The sequence below is a fragment of the Nelumbo nucifera genome, chromosome 7 (genome assembly GCF_055504915.1).
Source record: "Nelumbo nucifera cultivar China Antique chromosome 7, China Antique-T2T, whole genome shotgun sequence".
NCBI classification, from domain to species: Eukaryota; Viridiplantae; Streptophyta; class Magnoliopsida; order Proteales; family Nelumbonaceae; genus Nelumbo; species Nelumbo nucifera.
In genome coordinates, this window is record NC_142655.1 from 54357521 (window position 1) to 54380342 (window position 22822).

Here is a 22822-nt window from a genome sequence, read left to right on the forward strand (position 1 = left end):
GGGGCAATTGATGAAGGCGGATTTGGCCCTCCAATAACATTGTGACACATGACATCTTGGAACAACTGGATGACACATGGACACCACCTAAGCAATGACTTGGAGTCCAAAATCGCGGTTTCTCTTCACCTCGACTTGGTGACCTGCCTTCATCGCTAACCTAGCGACCTCAACCACAACTCAGGTCGATGTGAGGAGCGACCTCTCTCGAGGGCGTGTTGGCCTGACTGAGGTCCCAGTGGCGACTTGCGATACGTGCTCACTGACAAATTCGGCATGCATATCCTGACACCCCCATGTTTCTTAGAAGTTGGCCCACATTCTGAGCAATCCGAAGGATGGTCAATGTGCGCAGCGGTTACCTCCAAGGATCTTGGACCGGTTAGGCAACCTCCTGGAAATCTCGGATGCGGTGTGTGAAGCCCACACCAAATAATGCCTATATAAAGGCACCAACCCCAATGATACAGGGGAGAGACGCGATTAAGTACATTCTAGCTCTCATACTTCCTGATTTTTTAGCTCACGATCTACTACAAGAGTACTAACTTAAGCATCGGAGTGACCTTGCCGGGTTAGCCGCCCCGGGTCCTCTAACACTGCTTCCTTGCAAATCTCTTCGAAGAGCTACCTAGCTTAGCACCCAAGTAGCCTCCTAATTCAATCCAGTCAGTTCGGCATCCAAGCCTTTATCTAGCAGAAATACTCCAGCTCGACCTTTGAGTCGTCGGACATCGGGAAGTAGTCAAAACAATAGGGTATCATCGTACCGAAGGGCTTCAATGAATATTGAATAGAGATGATCAAGGTATCATCGTACCAAATCAAATACTTTGGTATTTGATTTGAGGTGAGAAAAAGAGACGCCGGCATGGTCAAGGTCTCAGGGAGGAGTCTAGATCAGATCCTCACAAAGGAGTGCTCTGTGAGGGGACAGGGAGAGTATCATTTGAATCTAAACTCCGAATTGCAGACACCAAAAACCATCGGAGGTCTCCTTGCTGCTGCCAATGGCTGCCAGAGCATACAGGGGAAAAGCAAACAGGGTTTACTGCATCTGCCACTTGAAGGGTTCGGTGGAAGGAGGAAAGCTCCAGGGAAAATCACTCAAAATCTCATAGTATGGATTTGGCTCTGGTTCGTATCAGGTTGAACTGTCGAATCCAAGTTAACGCATGTTTGAATATTAACATTTGAATGGTTGATGTGGTCGAATATGATTGACAAGTTTACTCGTCCGAACACGGGCTCAAAATGTTGGAGTCGTCCAAATCAAAGCTCTCTATTTTCATCCGGACAATTACTACTAACGATTGCTTTTTTTTTTTTTTTGCGGTTACTAATGAGTTCAAATCTGTTCATCACAGAATGCTCCTCACACCGACGTCACAGAATCTTTCAGCCGCACATCGGGAACATTTCCCGTAATTGTACATTATTATAACATTATTCATGGGAGATGTGGCTTTGAGGTTGGTGTGAGGAGCGCTTTCTGATAGCGGATCTCATTACTTCACTAATATCTGTACTAATGTCTGGTAAGGTTTTAAAAACTGACCGGTTCGGAATTGTTCTAGCCACCGGTTTTCACATCAATAGTTCGACCATCTGGTTTGAATAAACGGTTCATTTCAATTTAAAAAGTAAAAAATAAAAATTATTTAAAATAAAAAAATGACCAAAATTGTTGACCAGGTTGGTGGGTTGTTCACCAAATCAACAATTTTTAGCCAAGGAACGAGTTAAGGGTGAAACAAAACCGATTGCTTGGATGGTTCCCGAGCCGAATAGTGTGATCATCTAGGTCAATGGCAGTTCAAAAATACTAATGCCTGACCTACATGTCGATCTCTTCTCTCTTTGACTTAAAAGGCAATGGGTTGAATGTAAATTCCCTGATTTGTTGGGTTATAGGGTTTGGGTGCAATTTGAATCTGAAGGGCTTAGGATGTTGGATTAGGATCCACTCTCGAGGAGGTCTTGTTAACAATTCTCTCTCTAGCTTTGGAGAATCTTCTAATAGGGCCGTAAATGGTTTAGATTAAGCAAAATCCAAATCCAATATAATTATTGAACACTGGTATCTGAATCCAATTGGATCTTAAGACCTCAAATTGGATTTTAATTTAATTGGACATTGTTTTAACTTTTTAAGATACAAAAAAAATGTTAATTACTTTTCCAATTTTTATATATAAATATTATAATATAATTGGATTTGGATTTTAATCACATCTAGTGGAGTGAAATTAGAATCCGACTTGATTATCAATCAAATGTGGTTCACAAAATATGAAGTCAGTCTGATTACATAAACTCATAATCCGGATCTGAGATAATCAGATTGGACGTTGGATCGAGCCTTGAAGTTTGAGGTATCATTGACAATCCTAGAATCCACATCAGCTTTGTCTTGTAGAGAGATGCATTCAAGTCGAATTTGCATTCTATGAACATTCAACCTTCACCTTTTACATTGACCCTCCAATAAAATCTTTCCACATCTTCATAAATGTCTCAATGAGATTTAATGGCAATTAACCATCCAATTGGGGTTATCTTGAAGAACCCATGGCAGGGATGGTGGTCTTCAAATCTTGCTTTGCTTTAACCAACTTGGGTGGGATATGAGATGAATATTGCAAGTAGAGGGTCAAAGGGCTTATTTGTTTCCTCTTAACTCTTATCTCTTAAGAGGAATCTTAAAACTTTAAGAGGAAAATGGGTGTTTGTTTCCTCTTATCTCTTATCTCTTAAAGTAGAATTTTACAATTTTTTGTATTCTAATGATACCCCCAAAAGGAAAACAAAAGTTCTCATATATGGGGTTAAAATGGACATTTGATAATTTTCAGAATTCAAAACAACATTCTCTACATTCAGAGTTCAGAGAAAAGAAAAGTTCACCAATACCAATATATCTCTTAATGTAATTATTGCACTTTTAGATGTCAGAGAAAATAAATGGGCCCAAAAACTATCTTTGTGGTTCGGTTGTCATTTGCTCACCTTAAGCAAAGAAGAAGATGATTTCCTTTGCTTTAAGAGGATCCTCTCCCTCCAAATACACCATTCTCTTTGATACACCCAATTGTAACTACATTATGTATGTCGAAGGGTTAAATGGTAAACCTACCTTAATATGAGTTCACATCAGCCCCCCACAACGTCCCACAACACATTCCAATCGTGTATTGGGAACACCTCCCGATGATAGTACAAGAAATGATGAGACATCATCGAGAGATGTTCCCAATACACAGCTGGGGTGTGCTGTGGGATGTTGTGGGGGCTGATGTGAACTCCCTTAATATGGTTACATTTAAAATTGTAAATATAGACTTTGTTGTTGATCGGATTGACAACAAGGAGACCTAGGGTTTTGGCAACCTGTAGTAAAAAAGAAAAGGTGTCAGAGAGCTCAAAGTTATTTCCCGAGGCGGAGTCTCTGACACTCAAGTCAGATGAGATGAACATGAAGAAAGACTGAGCTAGAGTGTAGACAGTGTTCTCATGTGTTGTTCTTTGGGTTCTATGACCTTATATATAGAGGGGGAGATTGGCTTCAATCAGTGCATGACCTGTTCGAATAGCCTTTACAGCCTTGCATTGGGCATACCTTTATACCTATGTACTTTATTTCATGGGGAGATATTCCCAATGCAAGGCCATAAAGTCTGTTTGAAAAGGCCTTGCACTGATTGAAGCCGAGTTCATAGAGGAGGGCACTACAAAGAGTAACAATCCCCCACGTTGGCCCACATTTTCCATTCAAAATGGTTGCCATTATAGTTCCTAGGCCTGGCAAAAAGTTGACCCAACCCGCGAACCCGACCCAACCCAACTTGAAAAACATGGTTAGGGTCTCATATTTAGCTACCTGAATGTGAGAATGACCCAACCCGACCCGACCCGGAAAAAAACTGGGGTGGGTTGAGTCATGGGTTAACTTGCTAACCTGATTGTCAAGTCTAATTGGGACTATTTATGCATTGTTAGAAGTTTCCACTCTTTGATTTTTTCTGTTTAGTCTTTACTCTTTAAATTGTTAAACGTTCAAGTTTTTTTATTTTATATTTGAAATTTTAAGGTTAATTCCTTTAATTTTGGCATTTTCATGTAGTTTTTCTTTATTTTTTTAAATTCCAATTTTTTTTTTGGGCTGACCTGAATTAACCCATGGATTAACGCTAACCCGAACATTTAGGGTTAGGGCCTAGCATTTGATAACCCAACCCGAAATTCAACCCGACCCGAAATCAACCCGAAGTGTCTTGACCCAATCTGAACCCGACCCATCCAACCCAATTGCCAGGTCTAATAGTTCCTCTTTGTTCAGTGTTGTTTCCATCATAAATGCTGATGTTGTGTGTTTGTAAGTTCGACGTTTGGGATTTGTGTTCAAATTTATTTTGGTTTTTCTTCTTTCACTATAGAAAAAGTGACACCATAGAATTCATAAACCAAATTCAAATTTAAATTAATGGTTTTTAGATTTTCAAAATGTGTTAAAAAATACAGTTGAAAAACTCAGGTTGGTATCAACAAGCGCTTGGGATTTGTTACCCACAAGTTGTTCCCACATTCTTACCCACAGAGCATCACCACCGTGTATTAGCAACATCTTCCTATAAATGACAAGAGAGATATTTCCAATGCGCGGTTGTAATGTCTAGTGGGTAGAGATGTGGGAACAGCTCATGAATAACACACCATAATGAAATTTACTGGTCCGGGCCAGGGCCTTGACATAAAACCTATCCCTAGCCCAACCCCAAAATTTTCACGTCAGGCCAGGTTGGGCCAGGCTTAAAATGATCACCCCTAGTCCGGATTAAACTATGCTTTGCCCGGGTTAAGAGGAATATTTAATACTAAAATAATCATACCATCATTTATCAACAATATATGATTCTCTTTCTTTTATTATACACACAACGGTTTAAAATTGTAAATATAGACTTCGTTAAGAAAATAGGTATTGTTCTTGGGTCGGGCTGGAGGTTGGGTATTATAATCCTCAAGACTGCAACTTTGGCTATGTTAGCATGAAGCCATGAACCATTGAACCCAATTCAGATTCATAATAAAACTTTCATTTATTCAATATTGTTAAACTTAAAGAATCATAAAAGAAAATATTATTTTATGAATTAACTAAAAATCGTAATTATAACAAATTCATTACTTAATCAAATTAAAAATAAAATAATAATAATAATAATAATAATAATAATAATAATAATAATAATAATAATAATATACTTATTATTGATGGAGGATGATTTGACCCGACCTACGAAATGGTGACACGTGGACCTGACTCAGCACAGGTAACAACTCAACATCGTGGCTCCGCATGAAGAAGTAACGAGCCCATAGAGCAGTTCGCTACACCGTAGCTCGCAAGAGAAGGGGGCTCGCCACAACGCGAGCTCCGGGTTCCCCGAGCTACCCCGAAAGGGATATTCCAAGGCAATTTTAGCTCGCGAGATAGGGAAACTAGCTCGCCTGAGCCCCTGAACAGATAAGTCATCCCGGGGACCAATTTTACTAAGAGTGATCCTGAAGCACCCCGAGCTTGCTGCAAAGTAGCTCGGGAACGAGCCGCATGAGCGCTTCTTGGGAAGCTTCTATTTGACAGGCTGTACCTATCAGATTGCGCCACTTTCCTTACTGACGGTGTAGTCCCTGTCCTTTCGACAGTCTGCATCCACGTCTCTTAGCAGGCAGGGGCGTGCCTGCCAATTTAGGGACGTGTCACTCACCCAGACGAGGGGTACATCACAACGGCCACCTGCGCAGCCCTGGCAGGTAACGGCTGTGACAGGGGCCCAATGGCGGTTGTGCCCGACCTGACACAGACACCCCTATAAAAGCCCTCACAGTAGAGGAGAAGCTTCTTCTTGAACTTCTGATCTCTTGAGTATAGTGGTAACGCGCTATCTGCACTCTTAGCCTTTCGCCTTTTCCTTGCTTCTACCGAGTACTGACTTAAGCATCGGAGTGTCCCCGCCGGGCAGACCCCCAAGGGATTCTTCTTATTCATAATTATTATTAATATATTAATAGTATTGATTATTATTAAAAAATGTTAGTAGCAAAATTTAATTATTTAAAATTATTTGCTGAAATTACCCATTTTAATTCGGGCAGATAATTAATTATTAATTTTATTTTCTTAAAATTATTATTTACTGAATAATATTAATTACTCTTTGATTAACAGCCTTATTTTTGAAGAATTGGTTTTTTGTGTTCAATATTTTTTTTTTGCAAAAATCCAAATTATTTTTCTTTTGCAATGCTAACCTTTTTATTTTTCTCTTATTGAGTTTTCCAAAAGATAAAAAATAAATTAATGATATTTACCTATTTTTATCAAATTATGTACTTATCAAGTTGTTGTCATTGATGATGACGATGATGATGAGCTAACTTTTTGAAAGAGAGGGGGTACTAAGAATAATTAATGACTTCTAATTAATTAATTTCAGCTATTAATTACTAATAATAATTGATTATTGATAATAATTTCTTATAATAATTATTGCTACTACTTAGTTATTGATATTAACTAATTACTGATAATATTTCTCATTATTAATAACGATTTTCATAATGGTAATTAATAATTCAGAAATAATCATTTTATATTTATATTAACTCATATTAATTATTTTGAAAATAAATATTCAATGTTAATTATTTATATAAGAACTATTATCAAAAGTTATAATTCATACATTTATATGAAATAATTAATTATATTATTATTATCGGTAATTACAATTAATACTTATATTAATTAATATAATTATATTATTATTATCAATAATTATAATTAATTATTACTAATAATAATGTTTTTTGATAAAAATCAATTACTGGTTATAATTACTTACTGATAATCAATTTCTTAGTTATAACAATGATAATTATTACTTTGGAATGTTAATTAATTAATGATAATTAATAAGTATTTTAATAATGTTTATTATTAATTGGGATATAATCATTTTATATTTATATTAATTCATATTAATTATTTTATAAATATATAATTAGTGTTACTTATTTACATTATTATTATAAGTAATTATAACTAATACTATTATTATTCTCCAATAAATATTTCATTTAGTGGAAGTTAAATTATAAACTTTCAATTATTCATTATTGCTAAACTAAAAGAATTATAAAAGCAATTATTATTTCAGGAATTAACTAAAAATTGTAATTATAACAACTTAATTACTTAATAATAATAATAATAATAATAATAATAATAATAATAATAATAATAATAATAATAAAATAATAATAATATTACTGATTTCAAAATGAATACACACATAATAAGAATATATTAATAGTAAATAATAGTAATAATAATATACTTATTATTATTACTGATTTCATAATTATTAATATACTGTTAATCTATATTATTCAATAAAGACATGGAATAAAAAAAATATTCAAATTACCACTAAATGAATGAACTAAAAATTTATGAGTATTATAATTGACTTGAATTTGACAAATCAACATGCCCAGAATTATAATTTCAACCTACATTTCCTTTTCCTATCTCTCAATTCCTATAATTCAAACATACCATTAGGTTATGTACATGTTTCCCTATCTTTTCCTAAAGATAAATTCTAGCCAGTCTACGTGCATTGTGGGGAGATTAGACTTCGAATCCATAACCATGATCGACCAAAAGAAGCATTGCCACCTAACTTGGAGGTGACTTCCATACTCAGGATGGTCCCATTATTCTCCTTTCTTTCATGTTTCCTCTGTTGGATGGGATTTGGAGTTTTGATTATATTATCAGTTGATTGTAGCGATACATGATGGTGATTTGATTGTAGTCATATATTTTTCATCTTTTTACTTTAGAGGATGGATGCATTTGCAAATGTTGTTTGGCATGGATTGTTTTTCTTAGCATCTCTTTGAATGATTTTCTTCCTTCTTTGCCTCTTTGAATGGATATCATTTAAATGCTTTTTATCCATTCATATGTCCCTAAATATTAAGCAGTATTGGTGATGTTGTAAACATCCATCTAATTTTACTATGTTATAAATAGATTAATGATTTCAAAGTTATTAATACTTTTTTTTTGGGTGGATTGCTCAACAAGGACATTGATTTTTTATTATTAAATAGTAAATTTTAAATTAAATTATACTGTACTTGCCCCTTACTTAGTTTGGGGTCATTGTCTAGATAAAACATGGTAAGTCTCTTAAATCAAATAAAGAGCCTACCCTAAATGTCTATGATAAATAATTAACAAAATGAAAAAATTAAAATTAAATCAAACAATTACTTGCTGAAAATTACTGAATTAAGTAAATAATGATAACAATCAATTATTTATAGAAATAATTAATAATAATAACAATCATCAAGTACTTAATTAAGTAAATAATAAAAAGCGAAATAACAATCATTAGTTATCGTTAATGTTTATTCAAAGCATGCCCTATAATAATTACCGAATATAGTAATTAAACCTTAAATATGAATCAATATTTATTAATATTCATTAAAATTGTTAAGCCAAATCATTAATGTTTATTCTTAAATACAAATTATGAATTAACAAATCTATGATATAATAATTATACTCGGTTGGAAAAAAATATTTTAAGTAAATATTTAAATAATTACAAATTTAGTTAATATTATTACTATATAACAAAAAAATTAAATTAAATATTAAAATAAAATAATAATAATAATAACAATAATAATGGTTAAATTAAAGTAATAAACAGTTCAAGTTGAATTTAATGACTCGTATAATTTTACGGGTTTGACATATAAGGGTCAATTTATGTGGACCCGTAGACCGTATGAGTGTCTTAAAAAATGGCAGTTGATAAATAGTAATAAAAATCATTAATTTTTATTCACACACACACACACACACACACACATATATATATATCCGTACTATCATTCACTAGTTTTACAGTACAAAGTGTTGAGAAATCTGATGGAAGGACTTGTTATTCGCACTGCCTACAATCTCTTTAACTGGTTCCGTTGTTCTTATTCCAATGGGATTTCAGGGAGTTCTCTACCACCAAGGGCATGAGCTTCTATCACTGGATTAGTGGTGATGATGTCTCAAAGAACCATTCAACCTAAAAACTTAAGCTATTAGGTGAGGTCCTTGAATAGGTTGATATTCTTTAACATGCCCTTGCACACGAAATCCCATTGGGCTTGAAGTGCAAACAAGCACAGGCCCACCCATACCTTGTGCTGAAACTTAATTAATTATAATGGAAGTAATGAGGATCGAACACTAGATTACTTGGTCAAAGTGGCTTTGATATCATTTCAAAAAACCATTCAATCTAAAAGCTTAAATTGTTAGGTGGGGTCTTTGAATATGTTGATATTCTCTTATATGGTTTCTCGATTGTCAAAATTCATTAGACATAAATCGATGGTATATTTTGAAAATTTGAAAGAAAATGTAAGGCAAAAGAATCACAAATGCTTATTTAAGTGTTTATTGGAGAAATAAACCAACAAATGCCTAATATGAAATAAGTGCTTATTTTAAAATGGGAAAATCTATGATGCGGGAAAGACATGGTATCGAAAGAGTATTGACCAATCAAAACCCACTCATGAATTTTGATAAATAACAACTAAGTGATTACCACGTTTACGATTCTAGTTCATTGGTGAAATGTTTTTCCCATATCATATCTTTTCCTTATCATAGTCGAACCCTTTTAAAATAAGCACTTGAAAAAGATGGGTGCTAAATGCAAATAAATGCTTATTTGAATAATCACTTGTTTTTAACATAAACACTCTGAAACATAGCCTAAATTTGCTATCAAGTTATAAAGACAACTGGATGAAAGTTCTAATTCTGCTTGAGAGACAATTCACACATGCTCAAAACAAAAATATTGCTCATGACATGGTTGTGAGAACCTATACTTCAATTGTTGAATTCATTATATATAATGATGACAAATTGGTAGAGGTTCCATTTGTACCTCGAAATCATTATTTGTCATCAAACAAATAAATAATAGTATTTGAAATAAAGAACCCACGTACTGATGTATAACTTTCCATGTGGGGCTTTCCTTGCCAGAAGCCGCTGTGTGAAAAACCCTCCCAAATGAAGTTAGCGATGATCCAACTTGGGTGGGCGTGGATTGGCCGTTTGCTAAAATTTCAAAAGCAATTGGTCGATGCAATTGAATTCTTGTCTTAGTCTACTCGAATTTGCACCACCTATGTCAATAGATTGACTTTAGGTTACAATTTTGGACCTATTAGTTAGATGATGGTTGTGGATTCTTTTCTAAATGGAAGAGAAAAGGCTGAGTAAGGAAGGCAATCGGAGGGTGATCAACAAATCGAGAAACCTAGCATAAGTGATGGGTTGCAACCATTTTGAGTGTTCCCTTCATAGCCTGAGTGCCCGTTTGGGAAGGGGAGGGCTGAAGTGCAATGGCTTCAGACTTTCTCAATGTGGGCCTCACACACATAAGTTACAATTGGTGTAAAATCAGGAGAACACAAATCTTTGAATAATTTATCTGGAGTGCTTCAAAACAGTTTAACCAGTTTAGCTGAATCTTCATCATAGCCTTCTACAACCAGAGCAATTCAAACTAATTTAAAGTGACTAACCAATCGATCTGATTCAATTTTAATATTTACTTTGTGCCACTTTTTGTCTGTCCAGACCATGTAAGAGTAAGATGTAGCATTCATGATTTTTATCAATTTAGGTGGTGTTTGGTATGGCTTCCGTTTATTTGATAAATGGTGTCATGTCAGAATTTATCTCATTATGTTGATTCGTACACATTGGTATTGATAAAAGTTGGTCTCGATTTATGTGCATACCAACCGTTGGGGGAAGATTTATTTTAACGTTTCCCCCAATGATTGAGTTGAAATCAACCCCCTACAAGATAATTTCCCACAACGCCCCACAGCACATCCCTACCGTGTATTGGGAACATCTCCCGATGATGCCTCATCATTTCTGGTACTATCATCGGGAGGTGTTCCCAATACATGGCGGGGATGTGCTATGGGACGTTGTGGGAAACTATCTTGTGGGGGGCTGATTTGAACTCCCAACAATTATGCATTTATTTACTGCTCCGCTGATGTGGCACCTAATGGCGTTTAATTGTCAATAAATGTTTTATCAACTGCTTTTTCTCGGTTTTGAAGACAAATTAAATACAAACATTTATTTAATAAATGGAATCTACACCAAATACATAAAGTGAAAAGATGAACGAGATGATATGATGCAGAATATTTTGCTCTTAATAATCCCTCAAACAAGGCTCTTTAGTTGGTGGGTCTTGGCCATAAGTTTTTTTTGTTTTTTTGAAGATAAGGTTATATTAGGTTTGAAGGAAAAGGTAGGGGAAAGGAAAGGAAAGACAGGAAAACCTATACAAACCTTTCCCTGCATTTTCCTTTAAACCAAACATAGCCCAAGTAAGCGGATCTAAAGGTCAAGAAAGGCGATAGCTTTTGTGAGATCAAGTATTTTTTTCCTGAAGTTTTTTATTTTTCTCTTATTTTTGTCAAACCAAATACATCCTTGGAAGAAAAATGGAGATACCATATCTCTTGTCTTCTCAGTTCTCTTCTCTGGCCTGGTCTTTGTTTTGATGTATTTGACTGTTTTTCTTTTTTGGTTATTGGACTTTGTGAGAGGCAGGGTTGAATTTGTAAGAGAGAGATTCTTGTATTTTTTGAAATGGGGCAAGGCACAAGGCAGCCTCCCTTGTAATCTTATTTTTTTCTTTTGATAATGGTTAATGGCCCTCCACCTTGAGTAAAGTTTAGGGTTGAAACAAAAAAAAAGGGACAAATACTTTTTAGCCACACAGGAAGCCTGTGTTAAATTATAAACAATTCCACAAATACTTTTTAGCCACCCTCCACCTTGATAGTTCTTCGCATTATCATCGTCTTGTTTCATCTCTCCATCTATCTTCAGTTCCACTGGTTAAATTATAAACACTTAAACCATTTTTATCAGTTCCACCTTCCACCCAAGTAGGAATATCAATTGGACCAGATTTGGTCCAATCTAATTAATTCGGTTTAATATGAATCCATTACAGATGGACCAATGTCCAATCCAATCCAACGAATACTCTGGACTATTTTGGACTAGTCCAATTCAATGTTTGGACTGTCCAATCTGTTCAAATTGATTTTAATTTAATTTGGTTCTTCTATCAATAAATTGAATATTGGTTCAATCTGACCCATTCTAATATAAATCCATTATAGATGGACTACGTCCGATCAATCAAATCCAATAAATACTTTGAACCATTAAGTCTAAACCAGTCCAATTCAATATCCCTTGTCGATCCATCTAATCCATCCAAATTGATTTCAACTTTGGACGAGGTCCAATTCAAAACTAATCCATTGACACGTAGGTCTTTTTTTTTTCAGTTTGCCCTAGTTCTTCTAGCCCATTCAACTTACTATTATTATAGATGTGATGATGCAGCTTTTGCCCCGTAGGGCCAAAGTAGGTGTAATGTGTATCCTCAAGTGAGGGGGACCCAATTGACAGATTAGATTATACGATTAATGGGTTCCTTGCAATCAAGGGAAGATATTAAGAAAAGTCCATTCTTTCAACATCCTTGCATTTTTTTTTATACATGTGATGCAGATTTTAGCCCTTGGATTAAAAATAAAATGCAGCTTTGGCCCCTCCCCCCATGCACCAGATTCAAGGGATTAACTTGCACCTTCCTTCTTTAAAGGAGGAATGTCAAATGATGATCAATTAAATTATTTTGGGTCATTTATTAAAACATCTCTTATAGTTTCGTATATTTACTAAAACCTACCTTATAATTTGTCTTTTACTAAAACATCCTTTATAGTTTGTCATCAATTTATTTAATCGATCTTCCATTAGAGGAAAGTGGAAAATAACAGTTTTGACCTTAACATCCCTTCAAACAAATTTAATTTACAGAAAACAAAAATGGAAATATGCTTCTTGTCTCTAGTAAAACACGAGCAACAACTCTATTCGGCAAAATTTGTTGTTTGTTTGAAGAAGGAAGACAAACCATTGATGACGAAGAAGCCTAGGTGTCATTGTTCTCTCTTCTTCATTCTATTGAAACCAAGCATTTTTTTGATAGATTAGAAAATCAAACATATATTTTTCTAGAAGCTTGATATAAAGTTTTAGGGGTACTTTTGAAATAAAAAAGCATGGCCAACTATGAGGGATGTTGTAATAAATTGGTTAATTAAGTAATGAATAACTATAATAGAAATACAAAGGATTGTTAACAGAAATTGGTTGCAAACCGTAAGAGATGTTATTGTAAAACGTAAACTATAGGATATGTTTTAATAAATTCATGAAATTATAAGGGTTATTTTAGTAAATGACCCCAACTATTTCTTATTTTCATTGGGTTACACAACTCGTGCAGGGGAGCCTGTCCTCCAAACTCATAAGTCATATGACCCCCAACCCGGCAAGAGGATAAACAGCCGCAAAATCCATCAACTCAACTACTAGGCTGTATTCGGCATTCTTTATTTTAAGGATTCATCTGCTTTTTGTAGTTAAAATGTTGGACTGGGCCAGACCGGCGAGGTCATTGTCATCCTTACAATGATACACTTGCAATCAATGTTTTCAAAACCAGATCGGACTGGATGGTCAGACTAGAAAAATCGGAATCTGACCGGTTCTATTTCAGCCCAAAACCACTTTGGCCAGAAACCGTTAATTGGTCAGTAAACTGCTAATCTGGGCAGTCAAACCATCGACCCAAACAACGATTTAAGCTGTTTTTTTATTTATTTTTATTATTTTTTATTTTTTATCAGAATGAACTATCAATTTGATTCGAACGATCAAATCGTTCAACCTAAAAATCGGACCCATAACGGTTACCTATCCACTTCAGTTTTAAAAACATTGCTTGCAATAACTACCACCACTCTTGTCGAGTGCTGCATATGAAAATGAGGTATATTGTACCTCTGGCCTGATGCTATAGGACCATTGTCTCAGTTTATATATATATAATTAGTGTCATATTATAATATTTATATAAAATACAAAATATAATACAAAACCTGATGCTGGCCTGCACCTAGGCCGGTCCTGGGCCCAAGCTGAGAATCCTGGGTGGGGCCAGGCTGAAGATGATCCACCCTTACTTGTTTAACAGTAGTGGATTCCTATCCTCTAAACATAACATGTGTGGAAAGTTTTGTGGTGCCTAAACCATGTATTTAGCACATAGATTTAGCGTATAAAATATGAACAGAATTCACACTCAATAATACTTTATGTGGCCCACATGATAATGTTTTGTTAAGGTGGAATTAAAGTATAATATTCGACCTAAAAAGTTGAATTGTAATAATATCAAAAGTTCTATTCATAAGTGGGCATTGGGGTATAGAATAGAGGTAATTGACATATTGAAATGTTATAGATCTATAGTGGAAATCAGAATTCTATAGTGGGTTTGTCTATAATTTTCCGTAAAAAATTTGGAAAAAAAATTCTCCTTCGTACAACATTACATATTAGATTCCGCATTTATTTTGGAAAGGAAAGGAAACATGTTATGTAGACATACCAACAAATTAATGAAAGAATATTAGTCAGGACCCGTGAAAAATGAAGTAAAAGTAGCCATATATAATATTCTCAAATGGGCCAAATCGATTCAATTTTAAGAATGGCAATGGATTGGGTTCAAGATAGGAATCATATACCTCATCCCTAACCCCAATTTCTAAATGACTACCCATCCTCAACCCCAATGCCCATTAGAGAGGAAAATGAACCCCTATTCCCAATCCTTGAAATGGAGACAAGTTATTCCCCATCATGGACCCTAGTCCTCAAATTCTTTTTTATTTTTAGTTAAGAGTTACTTTGGTTGGGTTAAAAATATTTCACATATTACAGTCATGGTTGGGTTGGGTTGGGGATCTTTATCTCCATCCTCGAATAGGTAATTATTAAATAATTATCAAATTAATTATTAAAAACGTAAAAATTTTCCCTGTAAAATTGGGGCTCCAATCCGAATGGGGTAGGTTTTTCCTTACCTTAAATGGGGATGGGAAAAATATTTTTGTGCCAAATTGGAGATGGGGTGGGGACGGAGCTTGAATATAATTCCCCAAACTCAAAGGTAAATTAATAAAATATTCCTAGATTTAATATTGATTTTTAAAATATCTCTAAATTTTTCTCAAATTATTAAATTTTTTATGGTTCCATAATTTCATTTCTAAAGTACCCCCAAACTGTCATAATTCAATTTCTGAAATACCTCTAAAGTTTCGTAATCTTATTTGTAAAATATCCACCAATTAGATTATTTTTAGGTGGTTGTCTCAGGGTAAAAAAAATTTGGGGATTCCCCATCCCTGTGGGTGCCCTGCCCCAAACCTGCCCCGACACCAGGAATGAGATAGGGCATCTTGACTATGGGGTGGGAACTGGAAGAGGGTGCCCCGCCCCAAACTCACCCCATTGCCATTCCTAAGACTGGACATGACCAACTAAACCGGACCGGTTCAAATACAAATAAGTAAAATTTAAATTAATATAGCCAAGTTTTGATCGGGTTATGGTAGAATATGGTTCCAAAACTGACCGGTTTTAGTTCCATCAATGCTAAATGGTAAATACATATTGCACATGACCAGCCAAACCGGACCCGTTTAAATAAGAATTAGTAAAACTTATAAAAGTATAGTCAGGTTTCAAACAGGTTAAGATATAATACGGGTTTAACACAATAGTCGTTCTCTCACATTTTAGTCCAATAAAGGTCGGCATTGAGCACATACAAAAGTAAAATAAAACAATATCACGAATTAAAATAAAGTAATTAGTAAAATTTGAATTTTTCATATTATTTAATTAGTTGAAATAAAATAAAATAATAATCAATTAATCACAATTTTCAATAATTCTGTAATACTAAAAATTCTTTAATAATAGTAGAACAAAAATAAATATAATTTTGCCACTTATGTATTATTTAATTGCACTTTCCAAGTGGCAATTCTTAGTGCGTTTAGAGGGAATATTCCACCCCCCTATAGAATTGCTCCCTTGGGGTAATGGAGCACAAAAAGGCCATTTGACGTGGCATAACATTAATTTAGTATATACATATAGATATATGTTTGAAATAAGAGTGGATAGCTTAAATAAATAATTACAGTTACAATTTTACATATATACATGTATATTTAATTATCTATATCTATACCACCATCAAAAGTGAAAATAATGTCTAGATTTTGAATTTTTATTAATTTTCATTCTCTTTCATTAAATCTTATATTTAAGGTATATAAAATAAATGATATTATGAACATTTTTTTTGACTAAATGTATCTCTAATTATGAGGGTATAAAATATAATTTAAACTAATACTAAGGATTAAAGTATGAGTACATCTCTTAAAGTACCTTTAAATTTTAGGAAATTGATTTATTCTACCCCTACTATTTATATATTGTATTTAAGTACTCCCAGGTTTTTTTGACAATCAACTAAATCCGCCTACCCGCCTACCATTAGCCATCAGTCATAATCCTTCACATGTGACACCATGTGATTCATATATTTTTCTTAAATTCCCATAAAACCCTTTTGTGGTGAAAAATCCCCTTTTGGCTTAGGCTCCTGAAACCTTGTGTTAAGACTTGTATTTTTGTGACAAACTGCTTCATTTCTTGTCCCAACCTCAAAAGTAGAAAAACATCAAGATCTATGGTTGTCGAAAATAGTAATCGCAGGTGGAATTAATCATCGTTTTGATCAGGTAATAAGTACCTATAGGATCAAAATCAATCCATTTCAGAATAATATGTGCAATGTCATATGTGTATGTGAATAAGGGTGACAATTATACTGGATTTGGTCCAATTCGATCCAGTACAGTGTGAGTCCATTATAAATGGATCAGTTTGATCCAATCCAATCCCATGAATGTTTTGGATCGATTTGGATCGGTCCAATTCAATATTTATACTGTCCAATCTGTTTAAATTCATTTTAATTTAAATTGGTTTCAATCCAAATCCGGTCCATTGATATATATTTTTATCTGATATCAATGGACCAGATATTGGCTTAATCCAACCCAATCCAATATAAATTTGTTATGGACGGACCAGGTCTAATCCAATCTAATAAATATTTTGGACTGAACCGGTCTAATCCAATATATGTTGTTGGTCCGTCCAATCTGTCCAAATTGATTTTGGACTGAATGGGGTCCAATCCAAAACCAGTCCATTGACACCCTTATATTGAAGATGGTAGAACTTATGCAAATATTGCCCAACACTTGTTAAACAATCAATAGGTTTGATAAAATGTCCCTTAGGCTGCGTTTGGAAATGATGCAAATGGAGTGTAAATCCCAGTTTAGGGTAAATTTGCACTTTGGTTCACTTTTGCATGTATTTGGGGATCAATGCATATTTACATTGATAATAAGATTTAAAAGTACAACCCTCTTACTAACTTTATTGAAATTCATGTAGACTCGAGGTACTGGAAGTCCGAGGACAGGCGTGGTCGAAGAGTGGAGTCCAAGATGAGGGAGATCCGTGGTCTGTGGTCTGATATCCGCTGTGTTCGGTACCTGAGGTGGATGACGATCCTGGTATCAGTTCTGTAGGGAAGGGGAATGTCAGAGGCCTCTGGTGAAGACCTGGGGCAAGGACTCCGATGGTCAAATTAGTAAGAGGGTACGAGGTCTGAGGTGTGAACACCCAGACGAGGTCACAGGAGAGCAAGTAATCTCAAGAGTGAGCTAGAGAGCTGGAGTTTTCCTCCCTTTACCTGGAGGGGGTTGCCTCCTATTTATACTTGAGGCTGCCAGGGGGAAGGTGACTCGGATGACCTGGATGCAGTCCATACCGAGGGTGCGATCATCTGGGAGTGCCAGGTGAGGGTGCGCGATTGGCTCCGCGAGGCCTGCCAAGCCCAGCCTAGCGTGCACCCTGATTGGTCCAGTGCGAGGTGTTGACATCGGCTTTGCCGCAACCTAATTGGTTCTGCTCTGTGCTTTGCTGCCTGACGCTTGTAGGCTCGCCATTGGCCCAATCGGATGCGCCTACATCATTTTCCCCCCACTCCCGAGGCCGGAGTGGAGGTCCAAGATAAGAGGGGCCTCAGCTTCGGCTGAAGGGAGTGCACTGTCTCGTACCAGGAGGCGTCAATGGACCTGTGCACGTCGTGGCCTATGGTGGCATCGGTATGCCTTTCCTTTGAACTGCGAGGATGACCGAGACTCATGCAAGACCTTGGCTTGGTTGCACCTACAGAGGGGGGCCTTGGCTTCGACTTCGAGTTTGCCATGGCACGAGGTGTGCGAAAGGGAGGTTGCCCCCCCCGTCTTGTGAATGTTGGGTGCATCTCATGAAGCCTCGGCTTCGGCTGAGAGTGCCGAGGAGGAAGCGCAAGGGTACCCGAGTTGGTGACTTGGTTGCTTTGTAAGGGAGTCTCTTTATGCGGTGTCGTGGGTCGTGGAAGCGGTTCCCGAAACCGGATACGGGTCACGTTGGTCGCGAGACCCTGAATCGGCAAGTTGGGGGTCGAGCCCTCAATGGGTTGCCGAGTCATCGCCGTAGGGAGGACGGGATGCGGGTGAACCAGACCACTCTTCTGCTAAGTCAGCATAGTTGGGCTGACCAGTGAGTCACGGTGAGGAGGTGCCTTAGTTTGTTAGGCATCGTTTTGTCTACCTGAGGCAGGCCACGTGTGTTGGTCAGTGGACGGGTAGCAAAGGCGGTTGTTCGTCAGTCGTTGGATCTCGCACAATCTAGGCCATCCATTTTTCCTTAAATAGGGGCCTCGGCTTTGGCCGTCACTTATTCACTAGTGCCTTTAATTTCAAGAGTTTCCTGCTTCACTAGAGTCCTCGGTTTCAGATGCTCGCCTTCATCTCCACCGTCCTCGTCTTCTTCGTGTTGTTTGGTACAATTTCATGTAGAGATGCCCATGGATGCCAAGAGACTGCTACTGGAGGGCGCCTTGACTAGAAAGAAGGGCTAGGCAGAGGGCACATCGGGGGGGGCAAACTTCGAGGAGAGTGGTCGTGGTGCCACCCGCAAGGGTGGAGAGGGGGTCTGCACCCACTAGGGGGACCCCATGTGCATAGGCCCCTGTTGGTGGGGGCGACATAGGGAAGAATGATGAGGAGGATCGGCCAAGGAAGACTTGATAGAAAAGGCCAGTCGGGGTGCTGCCAGCACCTCCCGCGAAGAGGCCTGCGCACAAGGACAGACCATCCAAGGGCGGTGCGCCGAGGAAGGAGGCTCCTACAGCTCCAAGGTGACCGCCTGTCAAGGGTGATGTGCTGAGGAAGGGGGCTCCTACTGCTCCAAGGAGACCTCTTGTGAAGGGACCCGCCATTGGGCCCTCATTTGCTTCTCCCTTCGCTTTCAAGCCCACCAAGGGGGGGAGGGGGAGCACCTAAACCGTCTCTACCGCCCGAAGTGGGGTGTCAGTGAGGGGGACTCCATTGATATCGAGGGCGTCGACAGGTCCCTCGCCAAGGGAATGGTCCCTCCGGGGGACTGCTTAGACATGATGTAGGCGGACCCTGTTGCCATCGTCGACGAGGGGATGAACTTCTTGGCTGAGGTGAGTTTCCTTCTCTTTTTGGTTTGCTGCTTACTAGATTCTAATGGCTTTACTGATGGTGTGCTTGGTGCAGGTCTGCCATCACTATGTTGGCCTCGGTGACCTCATCCACCTCCTTCTCAAGCGTGTGGCTCAGCTCGAGAAGAAGAATAAATAGCTTCATGTGTGGGTGGCTTCGGTAGAGAGCATGCAAGATGAGACCCTCGCATTGCTGAAGGAGGGGAAGTTGATGCGGTAGACACTGGAGGATGACTTAAAGGCCGAGAAGGCTCTCATTGCCAGGGCCAAGAATCGGTTGAGGAGGTCAGAGGCTGAGGCTGAGGCTGAGGCAAAATATCGGGACGTTGTCGCTGTTTGGCAGCAGACGCTGGAGTACCAACAGTGCCTGGCGCACTATGGATCCGCAGCCTACTTGGAGGGGATTGACGACACCAAGAAGGCTCTTTTGAAGATGGCGCCGGACTTCCCCATTGAACAGTTGCAGGTGCTCCATGACTCTCCCTTCCCCAAGGACAAGGCCGAGGTTCCCGTCGAGGTTGCAGGCGCGGGCGTCGAGGATCCTGCCATTTCTCCAACCGAGGGCGAGGCCTAACCAACTTCAGTTCTTGTTTTTGTCTCTGTTATAAATGTGCTCGGCCTTGAGGGCCAAAAATTTTGTAAGATGAACTATGAAACAAGATGAGCATTTTTTTGTATACTTTGTGCCTATCTAAAAGAGTCACAAGTAGACAAAAAATAACCCGCTCGTTAGACATTCGCTTTAGGAAATTAGCATAGCACACTTATTCCCTTGGGTGAGGCTGAGGTGGACCTCCGAGGTGGTCGGGGTCATGTACCGAGGTGAACCGCCAGGACAGTCAGGGTTACTATCCTCTTTCCCTTGTCGCGCTGTCGTGGAGCCGAGGTGGCCGCCTACTACCAAAGAGGTCACCAAGTTGTGTATCTTGTGCCTTTTTGCAGTTCCATTTCTTCTTGTGTTTCTTGTGTAGGGGTTGGTGTGCCCTTCTAAGAGGTCGCAAGTTGCAAAAATCCATCGCTTAATAACCCATCTGCTCAATCGCCTAGGTGGGCCGGTGCTAGTTCTCAAGAATGAATGAGGACTTGCTCGTTTGGAGGGTCTCTCTGAGGCTGAATCCAAAATCAAGGGCCGACTCGTTGGTTGCGGCCAAGTTCCAATAGGTTCCCTGTCAGAAGGGATGAGCAGGCGTGTGACCTCTAGCGGGCCAGATGCCTTGGGCCGACATCTAGTTCGGGTGTGTAACCTTGGCAAAGGTTGTATACTGCGGCCAGGCTATCGAGCGAGGTGGGGGACCTGGCGACTAGGCGTACGACCTCTGAGGGTCATGTGCCTTGGACTGAGGTCTATCCCGAGCGTGTAACCTTGGCCAAGGTTGTATGCTGCGGAAGGGCACTCGGTTGAGACAAGAACGTATACGCTGAGGGTTTGAGCTGAGGTTTCCTCTGTGGTGATGTACATTTGTGCCTTCAAAAATTCTGCCTTAGTTCTAGGTAGCATCTTGGCAACAAAACACTTGGGGGCCGACCCAGGGAGGAGGCCTTGAGTTGCTATGTTCATGGAGGTGTCACCTCAGCTCTCCTTGACATGCCAAAGTTCATCCTTCACTGCGCTAAGTTGTGCCTGTATATCAACGATCTGCTGGCCGACGAGTACCTCGGCTTCCTCCCATTCTCCTCGGCGATGGGACGGACCGGCTATGTCTCGATTTCTTTTGGCCCGTCTATCATCAAGGTAGTTTCAAAAGTCCAATGTCCGAGGTGGAGGTGGTGTTTCTTGTTGGCGGTAGTGTGCTTGGCTTCGGTGCCGGTTGCAAGACCGTACTGATTCGTTCTTCCTTTGGCTGGGAGATCTTGTGTGTCGAGGGGGTTGGTTCGCATGTCGGTTACTACCAGGTTCGGAGGTCTCAGCCTGGTGGGAGTCGGTGGAGCAAGGGCTAGTGGGTCCACAAACTCGCGCTACCCCCACTGGCCCGATGCTCGGGCAGGGCAGCCACCCTAAGGGTGGCTTCCTACCTGGGGACACGCCTCCTCGACACACTGGGCGAGGTGGTCCAATCGCTCTAGGACCGCTTGGAATTGCTCGTCGGTGACTAGGTTCTGGGTATTCCTAGTGTTTCGTACCATGTTGTAGGAAGTCTTGATTGCAAGTTAGATTGAAGGAAATCTTAGCGATGTTCCCATAGACAACGCCAAATGTTGATGCTCGGATTGGCCGAGGTCAGCACTGTTAATTCACCCCCAAGTCCAAGTAGACCCGAGGTACTAGAAGTCCAAGGATAGGCGTGGCCGAGGAGTGGAGCCTGAGATGAGGGAGATCCATGGTCCGTGGTCCGATATCCGTTGTGTCCGGTACCCAAGGAGGATGAGGATCTTGGTACCGGTTTTGCAGGGAAGGAGAATGTCAGAGGCCTCGGGTGAAGACCCGAGGCGAGGACTCCAACGGTAAAGTTAATAAGAGGGTACGAGGTCTGAGGTGCGAACACCCTAACGAGGTCACTGGAGAGCAAGTAATCTCAAGAGTTAGCTAGAGAGTTGGAGTATTCCTCCCCTTACCTGGAGGGGGTTGCCTCCTATTTATACTTGAGGCTGCCAGGGGGCAAGTGACTCAGATGGCTTAGATGTAGTTCGTACCGAGGGCGCGATCATTTGGAAGCGCCAGGTGAGGGCACCCAATTGGCTTTGCGAGGCCTGCCAAGCCCAGCCTAGCGTGTGCCCTGCTTGGTCCAGCGCGAGGTGCTGACATCGGCTCTGCCCGCGACCCGATTGGTTCCATTCTGTGCTTCGTCGCGTGACGCGTGTAGGCTCACCATTGGCCTAGCCGGATGCGCCTACATCAGCATCCATTACAGTTAAAGTTTATTTAGTAAGAAGGTAAATTTGTCAATGCAAAACTAACTCAACTTTGCAATTTATATGAACCGTTTTACACTTTACATATTTGCATTGTTTCCAAACGCAGCCTTCTGAATTTTTTTTTTTTGGTTTTCTAAAAGAATATAAGGGCATTTGTTTGATAATTTGGTGTCAAAGACCATCTAACCCCATTTGAATTGCTAGTATGACTTTTGTATCCATGT